The sequence below is a fragment of the Eurosta solidaginis genome, chromosome 3 (assembly GCF_040869045.1).
Source record: "Eurosta solidaginis isolate ZX-2024a chromosome 3, ASM4086904v1, whole genome shotgun sequence".
NCBI lineage: Eukaryota > Metazoa > Arthropoda > Insecta > Diptera > Tephritidae > Eurosta > Eurosta solidaginis.
The window spans coordinates 101,583,729-101,592,964 of record NC_090321.1 but is presented as its reverse complement, the minus strand read 5'-3'; the positions used below and the strand labels follow the sequence as shown (position 1 = coordinate 101,592,964).

The 9,236-nt window shown below is 44.1% G+C and overlaps 1 pseudogene; it reads left to right on the top strand.

The window, feature by feature from the left end:
• The first annotated feature begins 5,972 nt into the window (after window positions 1-5,972).
• Window positions 5,973-7,679, top strand: LOC137245949 (non-canonical poly(A) RNA polymerase protein Trf4-1-like; annotated as a pseudogene).
• Window positions 7,680-9,236: the final 1,557 nt, after the last annotated feature.

Genomic DNA, 9,236 nt, shown 5'->3' with positions numbered 1-9,236 from the left:
TTTTATTTAATTACCTAAGATTTATTCTTTTTCGCATTCATTATCTTCCCACTTCCAGAACTACTCGAGCCTTACTACCATTTTTCATATTTTCTCCTTTCGATTAATGGTTTTGAAAGGGCTCTCTGTTTGAGTTTCCAAGTCGGAAACATGTCTGGTATTTTGCTTAATAACGCCAAACCTAAAGGACTCGGTTCACTTGGAATGGGAACAGCTCCTGGATACAACCGAGTGCGTTTGCAAATACTCAATTCTGACGGACAGCTGATAAAATCAGTTTCCTTAAAATTATTTTCAGGAAGGCGAGATAAATTTGTTAATACAACCCCATAGATTTCTGCCCATCGCTTCCGGTTTTGTTCGCAAGCTGGCGTTTTGAAAAAAAAAAAAACACGGACTACTTTTCTGCCCTATTGTAAGACGATTCAAGGGGTGATAAGCACAATAAAAACCTTTATAGCATTACAGCTTCCGCAACCCAATTGTCTACCTCACGTACCTGAGGGGAATCCTGTTAAAAACGTCACATACACAAATATGAAAGTATCATACAATTATTTAGCTGGCGCGGCTCTGGCTACCCCAAGTTCCTCATGGAACTAGGGGTGGGTGGCGGGATTGCTCCGAAGGTTCAACGTGGTCTTGTTAAATCGTTCCAGGTTAGTCAGGATTGTACCTTAATGGTGCTTGTAACCGGACCGTACGGGATCTATGTTGGGAAAAGGACCATGAACATCGATAAGACTCCACAAAAGCTTCAGGGGGTATCTTTATCGCTACAACAAGAACAACGTAGGATTATAAGCTTCGAAATATTATAAGTGTACATGTATTCTACTGTTTTTGGCGTGTTCTTATCGCAAATGATGGCGCTTTATTTAAAAATAAAAGCTATTTTTCACAAATTTTAAATATAAAACTCTTTTTTTTCTGAAAAGGTTAGGCCTTTTTTCTTTTTTAGAGTATAGTCCGGTTCCTTGTGAGAAAATTGTCAAAATCAATCTCACTTTGTTAAATACACTTTGCGTATACCTAAAAGTACCTAAACAAATCAAACTTATTTCATACATTCGCACATATTTTATAATGTGTAACTGCACTAATGGATATCGTCTATTTTTTGTCCCACACTTGCACTTAACATTCTCTTATTACTGCAGTAGTAGCAGTTAAGTGCCCCAATTTATCATTAACACCAAAAACTCTTCTGGTTTTATCAGAATGTTTCAACAAAGAGGAAATATTGCGTGCAATTGTTAATAATCAATACCACAGTTTCTTCGTCACCTGAGGTGTTAGAATCTGAACAATTGTGGTGTGTCGCAAACTCGGCAACGGAGTGGAGGCACCACAATTGCGTTTGGGTTAAATTTAAAAAGAAAAGAAAAGGAGGCGAGAGAGATTTCTCGTTATAATAATGATTTTATTTGAAGTGAAAATTAAAATTAGTACAATAATTTACCTTTGTAATAAAATGTGGCGGGGCTCCTCGGACAGTGTTAGCTCTGGTTCGCTCAACGATCGCTGGAAAAGTAGACGGTTGCCTTGTCGAGGACAACCGTTGAACCGCGGAAAAAGTCTCCGGTTTTAAGGGGAAGCTTCCCCACATAGTTGTACCGGCATGCATGTATATGTGTACGGACAACATAACCCTACCTATGTACACATATACATGCAGGTGGGCGAACTAGGCGTCGATAATATGGTGCTATTAGGGTGGCGCAAATTAATGAGAATTTAGGCGTCGGGCCTAAACATGCCGGCCCCCTTGCGATACGCAACAGCCCAGACTCCGCCCGAGCGTCCCCGGCCACGATTTGTCTTAAAACTAGATTCTAAAATTAAATGGTGCGCGCCGGATGGCGCGACGGCATCCTCCTTGCCTTCGCCGTGACCTAGAGCTAGGACGATAGAACAAAAATTAATGGAAACCGTAACATATATTTCTTGCCATTTATATAAAACTTCATTTATTTCGGGAAAATACAATATACATGTATAAGCTTATCATCAGCTAACTAACTCTAAATAGCCATTGAGAAATATCAGATCGGGTGGGTCCCGGAGAGTACCCACCCGAAGATCGTGCTTTGCGCGAGCAGCGATCCGAAGGATGGTGGCAATGTGCCCGACGTCATGATTTCGGCGTAGACGTCGCCGCCTAGGACGAGGCGAATTGGGGTGGACGCATAAAAGTGGGGGTCCGCAAGACGGATGTGCTCGTAAGGAGCCGCGACGCTGGGGTCGACGTTGTACGTTGGACTGACGCGCCTGAACTCGTGGACGCAGACTGCGTGAGTCGTCACCGTCTTACTCTGCCCATGTTTACCTCTAAAACGAATAAAACAGCCGGTTTCGCCGTCGGCGTTGGTTGTCGGCAGTGCTAACTCTCGCGCCAGCCTGCGGTCGATCGTTGTGCGGGGGGAGCATGCGTCTATGAGTGCACGAATGAGGTGCAGACGCCCTCCGGATTCCACCTTCACGATCGCAGTCGGCGCCAGAGCAGCCATGGGCCGAAGAGTTCGGCCGGCTGAGGCGCGGGCTGGAATGACCCCGTTCCGGAAGGAACTGTGTTGGGGTAGCTGGCGCGGCCGAGTGGCCAGTCTACCGTCTCGATGGTCTTCCTTCACGTGTCGTATCTCGTGTAGCTGGCGCGGCCGAGGGGCCAGTCTACGATCGCGCGTTGGTCGATGTGCTTGCGTTCGTTGTTGCGTAGGTGGGCGGAACGGCCGTGATTCCGCTCCACTTTTTCCTCGTCGCTCGTGTGCTAATAGGGGTCGGAACGGCCGTGGGTCCGATCCCCTAGTGTCGGAATTTACTATATGGGAGCCCGCTCCACTCCCGGATGGCAGTTGTGGTTCTTCTGCAAAGGCCGACTCGGACGCGTGGAGAGACAGCGCCTCATCCATCATCCCGTCGTCCACCTCTTCCATCGTAGGCATCCGCTCATATCCTTCTCCCTCTTCTTCCATGACTAGCTGGTACCAGCTCTTCGGTGGCTCTGGCTCGGACGACAAGTCCTCCATGGAAAGGTGCAGCGTGGTATGATGATTGCTACCACATCTTCGGCACCTTCCTTTGCTAGTGCAGTCTTTGGCACGATGTACCATTGAAAGGCAGTTTTGGCAGTACTTGGCCTTTATAATTTCGCGCAGTCGTTGCAGCGGCGACTTCGCGCGGTAAATCGGGCATGACCTGATGGGGTGTTTCGCGTCGCATAAGTGGCACGGCTTTGGGTAACGAGCGGCCTGGCGCTCAGTCCTCCTTCTTAGCGAAGCGTAACGAGTCATTCTATTGAGAGTATGGAAGAAAATAAAGGAAACTCGTTGAGTTGTTATGACTGTGTCACGCTTTCGGTGGCGAGTAAGCCCCAATTCTATTATCGGCGCTTTTGAAATTTCGCGCGTGAGTAGGGTGAAAACATGTCTAAAGGCCTACGAGAATATATTCATCTCGCGTACGTTATGTGCGTTGCTTCTTTCCCCGCACGTTATGTGCCTGGGTCATTAGTGCCTTATTCTGTTTAATTTTGTGTCATCCGGTAGCGCTTCAGCTAGTCAGGCATACTAGTGCTGCAGAAAAATTGACATTTAAGTTGCTTGGTACTCACATTTTGGTACCGAACCGGGTAGAGAGTGTTTGATGTGGGATCTTTCGAGTCGTTGTTATTTGTGTTGTTGGTGCTAAAAAAACCGACAACTTTTCTGCCCGCCACAAAAAAAATGTTTAAACAGCAAATTGTGTGATATGTAAAGAAAAAATAAAGAAATAAATCTTCGTTTTGGACGAAGAGAAAAATTTGTAGAAGGAATCATTTTTTTTTTTTTGGTATTTTGTTTTGTGAAATTCGGCTTGTCGTCGACCGCTGTTCATGTGATCAGCGCTTTTGATGTTACTCATTTGCTGCTGTTTGTCTGGCAGCATCGTATATTTGTGTTGTTATACTCACTGAGTCTGTGCACATAACCGGCATTTATAGCGTGACAAGCGAAGTGGCAAGTTTCACCCAAGGAGAAAAAGCATGTGAGTATGTGGGTTGTAGTCCCTTTTTTTTTTGGTTATGGGATCGTCTTCCATAATATAATTATACCACTCTCTTTCCTTTTCGTTTCAGGGCATCGTTCGAAATTCGTCCCAATCTTCGCGTCACATTCTTGAATGTGCCACGAAACTACAACCGTATAATCTTGAAGGTGCGGTATTATGACGAGGGACCCTCGTGGTACACCCGCTTTTATCGGGGTTATGAGGGGGTCCTTTGGGTGCGCGCAGACTCCGCGGGCGGCCAGGAATTTGTGTGCCGGGTGTGTGGGCACACGCTCAGCTGCTTTACGACATTGAAGGCCCACCTCAACCTCCACATGGGTTTCGCACCCTATAAGTGCAGCTGCGGGAGGCGATACCCCTCGGCTTCCTCGCTGGGGTTGCATCGCCAGCGAAAGCATAGCTCGCAGTAAGCGGGATCAAGTCGGTTTCTGGCTTTGGTGGTGTGTGAATGTAATTTTGAACAAATAAATGGTAATTGTTGGACGGTGAATGGACAATGTTTTTTTTTTTCTTTTTTTTTTTTGTTTGGGTTTTGTTTTTTTTTGTGTGTCCCGAACCATGGCGGTTGGTACGGTGTGTCGGGCACCTCCCTGGTCCGCGTAGGACTTTTTGGGTTCCAGGCTAAAAGGACTGACGAAACTGTGTCAGAACTTCAAAAAAAAACACAAAAACAGTTTCTATCCTGAACATGTCTCGGGACATATTTTGTTTATGCTTGACATTTTTATTCTTCACTAACCCGTCAACAAAGAAAACCATGCAAATAAAGTCGAAAATCATTTCGGTCTCGAGTGGTTGTTCGGGTCCTAACACTCTAGTTGTTGGATCCCGCGGATCCGCTTTGTGATCCCATGGGGTCGCGCGCAATGTGTTCACGGCGTAAGGAAAGACACAAGCAAATGTCATCGAGTGGCAACCTTGATTCGTTCATTCAAAAATGTCATTCATTCATGGAAATGAGTATACCGACATTTTTAATGAATTTTCTTTATGAAGAAAAAATGTGCTGGGTAAGTATACTAGTATCGTTCCCTTTTTATATTTTTATAAATTTTCCTAATTTTGTATTCTTTTATTTCATTTCAGGTTCACAGCTACAACTCCCACTACAATGGAATTCATTACAGTTGGACAAAGCGTTAAAATTAAACGCACAGATGGTCGGGTGCACGCCGCTGTAGTCTCTAAAATTAATGAAACTGGCAAATCGATCACTGTCGAATGGTATGAACGTGGCGGAACTAACGGCAAAGAAGTTGAATTGGATGCCATACTCGCGTTAAATCCGGAGATACTGCAAGATCCTGAACCTGAACAAAATGCTGCACCCGAACCGAAAAAACAAGCGACAGCGCCAAACAATCTATCGCGTAATGCAACACAGGGTGCCATCGGGCATCGTACCAATCGTGCTACCATCAATGCCACAAGTTTACTTTCTTCATCCGCTGTATAAGAACATTCCGAGAATATGCCACCACCACCAACAACGGGTATAGTACGTTCACGTACTACTAACAATGCAACGCGTTTAGCATCAGCTGCTGGTAGTGGAGGTGGTAGCAGTGCTGTTGGCGGTGGCATTACCATGAGCACTAGCGCAGGCAATTCATCATCCATAGCGTCTAGTTCAGTGGCGGCAAATGTGGGTGCACGTCGTTCCTATGTTGTCAAAGAAGTTGAACGCTTGAAGGAGAATCGTGAAAAGCGCCGCGCACGTCAAGCGGAAATTAAGGATGGGTGGTTCACTGGCAAACTGCGATGATACGACAATTTCATTACGCAGAATGGTACTCACACATCTACTAATAAAATAATAGGTGTTTTTCACGCGCAATCTTTCGCAAGTGGACGACGACGCGAAATCTTTGGTTGGATTGCGGGCCAATACGATTTCTGTTCTGTGAGAAGGAAGACTGTTTTGAATGGATCCTTTTGTTGGCTGGTTTCAAGAGGAACAGGAGGGTCCAGCATTACGCACATGGTGTAAAATTTGGGAGACCACAGCGCATGATATGAGCCAATTGTTAGAACAACAAAGTCAACAATTACAACAATTACATAGTGGTGGTAATAGTAAATTAAACGGCGCATCTTTAAGTGCACGGGATCGGGATTCTCTACACTTACTTCTACAGCAGGTTGGTAACGTAGGATTGCGAAATTCAATATACAATAATAATAATAATAATAATAACTGTAGCAGTGGCACAAATAGTAGTGGTAATACACCCAGCAACAACTCAATTGATTCAACACCAAACAACGACTATATTACAACAGCTGCAACAACACCAGTTGGTGGTGGTGGTGTAGGTGATACAACAATCAATACAAAAATGCCATCTCACGATCGGCCAAGCTATTATAATCCATCACGTAGGAAAATTGGACGTATGGTAGATATTAAGGTAAGCACATTTAACCTCAGCAGATATATGGATAAATTAGTAGTAAAGTACAAAGGTTGCCCCTGGCGAGTGCCAAGTTTTGAATATGGACGCGGAATTGTTGGTTTACATCAGGAAATCGAACAATTTTATAATTATGTATTGCCCACGCCCACCGAGCATGCTATACGCAATGAAGTGGTACAGCACCTAGAAGCGGTGGTACACTCAATCTGGCCGAAAGCGGTTGTGGAAATATTTGGCTCATTTCGTACGGGCCTATTTCTGCCCACATCGGATATTGATTTAGTTGTGTTAGGACTATGGGAAAAGGCCCCACTGCGAACTCTCGAAACAGCACTGATTGCGCGCGGAATTGCCGAACCACATTCAGTGCGCGTACTTGACAAAGCGTCTGTGCCCATCATAAAGCTCACAGATCGTGAATCGCAAGTAAGAGTAGATATATCCTTTAATATGCAATCGGGTGTACACTCGGCCGAACTAGTTAAGAAATTTAAACAAGATTATCCAGTGTTAGCGAAACTGGTGCTCGTGCTGAAGCAATTTTTGTTACAGCGTGATCTCAATGAAGTTCCTACCGGTGGCATTTCCTCTTACTCATTAATATTAATGTGTATAAGTTTCCTACAATTACATCCGCATAAAATAGACCATGATAAGGCCAATTTAGGTGTACTGTTGTTGGAGTTTTTTTTTTTTTTTGAATTTTATGGGCGTAAGTTCAATTATATGAAAATTGGCATTTCGATAAAGAATGGCGGACGTTATTTACCAAAAGAAGACCTGCAACGTGAAATGATTGACGGACATCGTCCATCATTATTATGTATGGAAGATCCACTGACGCCGGGTAATGATATTGGACGTAGCTCCTATGGTGCATGACAGGTAAAACAAGCATTTGAATATGCATATATGTTGTTGGCGAATGCTGTGAGTCCACTCAACGAATACGGTAGTAATTGCGCTGAGCGTACCATCCTAGGACGAATAATACGGGTAACCGATGATGTAATTGACTACCGTGAGTGGATACGTGAACATTTTGAGCACCTTATTGTACCGAGTACGCCCAGAAATACCAGTGCCGTTAAGTTCATTCCGTCTATACTACCACCTGGCGTTATCACACCCCCATTGCAACAGCATCAGCATATGCATCCAGCATTACAACAGCAACAGCATCAACAGAAGAAATTGGTATTTTGTTCTGTGTGAGATTTAGTACGCGCGAATGTGCGTAGTGCTTTCACTTGCGATACATTGTTCCATTTATTGTGACAGCTGAATGCTCATCAACACATGAAGGCCGTCAATTAGAACGGACAATGCTTGCAATTAATGTCGATACGCTATTTCGCATGATTTTTTTTCAAAATCGATATTCTTTTTGGAATTTCATGCAGCGCGGAAAACTGAAAATATGTTTTTCAACGATTGGTTAACCAATAATGAAGGCAAGAAGACACGTACTATTTATTTAACTGTGCAATTATTGGCTTCCGTGGGACAGGTGACTGAAAACCAAGAGATGCGTGAAACGGGTGAATTGTATTCCATAGGTGTAACTAGTGTTAATGCTGGCATTCCATATGCCGATAGTTTCAATGTCTAAATGCACTATTGCCTTGTAAGAACTGTTGATGATCATACAATGCTGTCAGTGCATGATCAAGTCAAAGGTAAAAAGTCGATATGGGGTGTTGTTAAAGGTTTTATTGAAAGGAATACATGGGCTGGTTTAGAAGAATACTGAAGACTTTTTTTTGACGTTGAGATTACGTCAGGTAGGGAAAACGTTGCGTCAGTCTGCTACTTCCCCCCACCAGTGGTAAGGGGTGGCAGATACTGCGTGATGTGTTTGGTTTTGTTAGTTAAGGCCTCGCTCAAGTCTGACACTTCCCCCCACCAGAGGTAAGGGGTAGCAGATACTGCTCGAGGTAAGGGGAGCATCCACCCGGTGGGATGCCCTCCCGCTTTCAACGACCTTTTGTAAGTCCGGCACTTCCCCCCACCAGTGGTAAGGGGTGCCGGATACTGCTCAAGGTTAGGGAACCTTTTCCCACTTCCAAATTTTTTTTTTTTTTATGTGAAATTACGAAACGATTCCGTTTTTGATTGGGGTTTTGAAATTCCCATTCGTAATCCAGTAAGCGGGAAGAATCTAGTAGTCTAGTAGTAGTGATAATGGTTTTGCCAGTGCCAATATGTTGCGGGGAAATGATTCGGTTTCTACTGAACATTTCGTGATTGATAAGGTCATGTTGGGTTGGTCACTCTTTCAGAAATTGTTTAGAAAATGCCGCGCGTTGGACTTTTATTCAAAAAATGCAGTATGTTGCCAATTCGTCTTAGAACTTTAGATTCCAAGCTTTTGTGCTGTCCTGCTACACAGGGAGTATTCACCCTTTTAGTCTGAAATTTCGGAGAGTTCTTGTCCGTCAAGTATTCATGGAAGCGTTCGAGAGGTGAATGTTCCGGCTCGAGAATGTGCAAACCCACATGACTCTTTATCGATTCACAAAACATTGACCAGAAATTTAAGACTCTCTTCCTAAACCTGTTGGCATTTATAAGTTTATTATTGTTATCATTTTTTGTAAAGGGATATGAATACATATTTAAATATGGCTGTCCCTACCCCTTGGACAAAAACTTTTGTTGGCCTCATGCCTTTGGCTGAGTGCATCTGCTTTCTGGGGTAGACCGTGGGTCTGTATTAGGGTTCTGGTATCCTCGCTGGGGGAAGCGAGTGACTGTGGGAAATTTAAATCT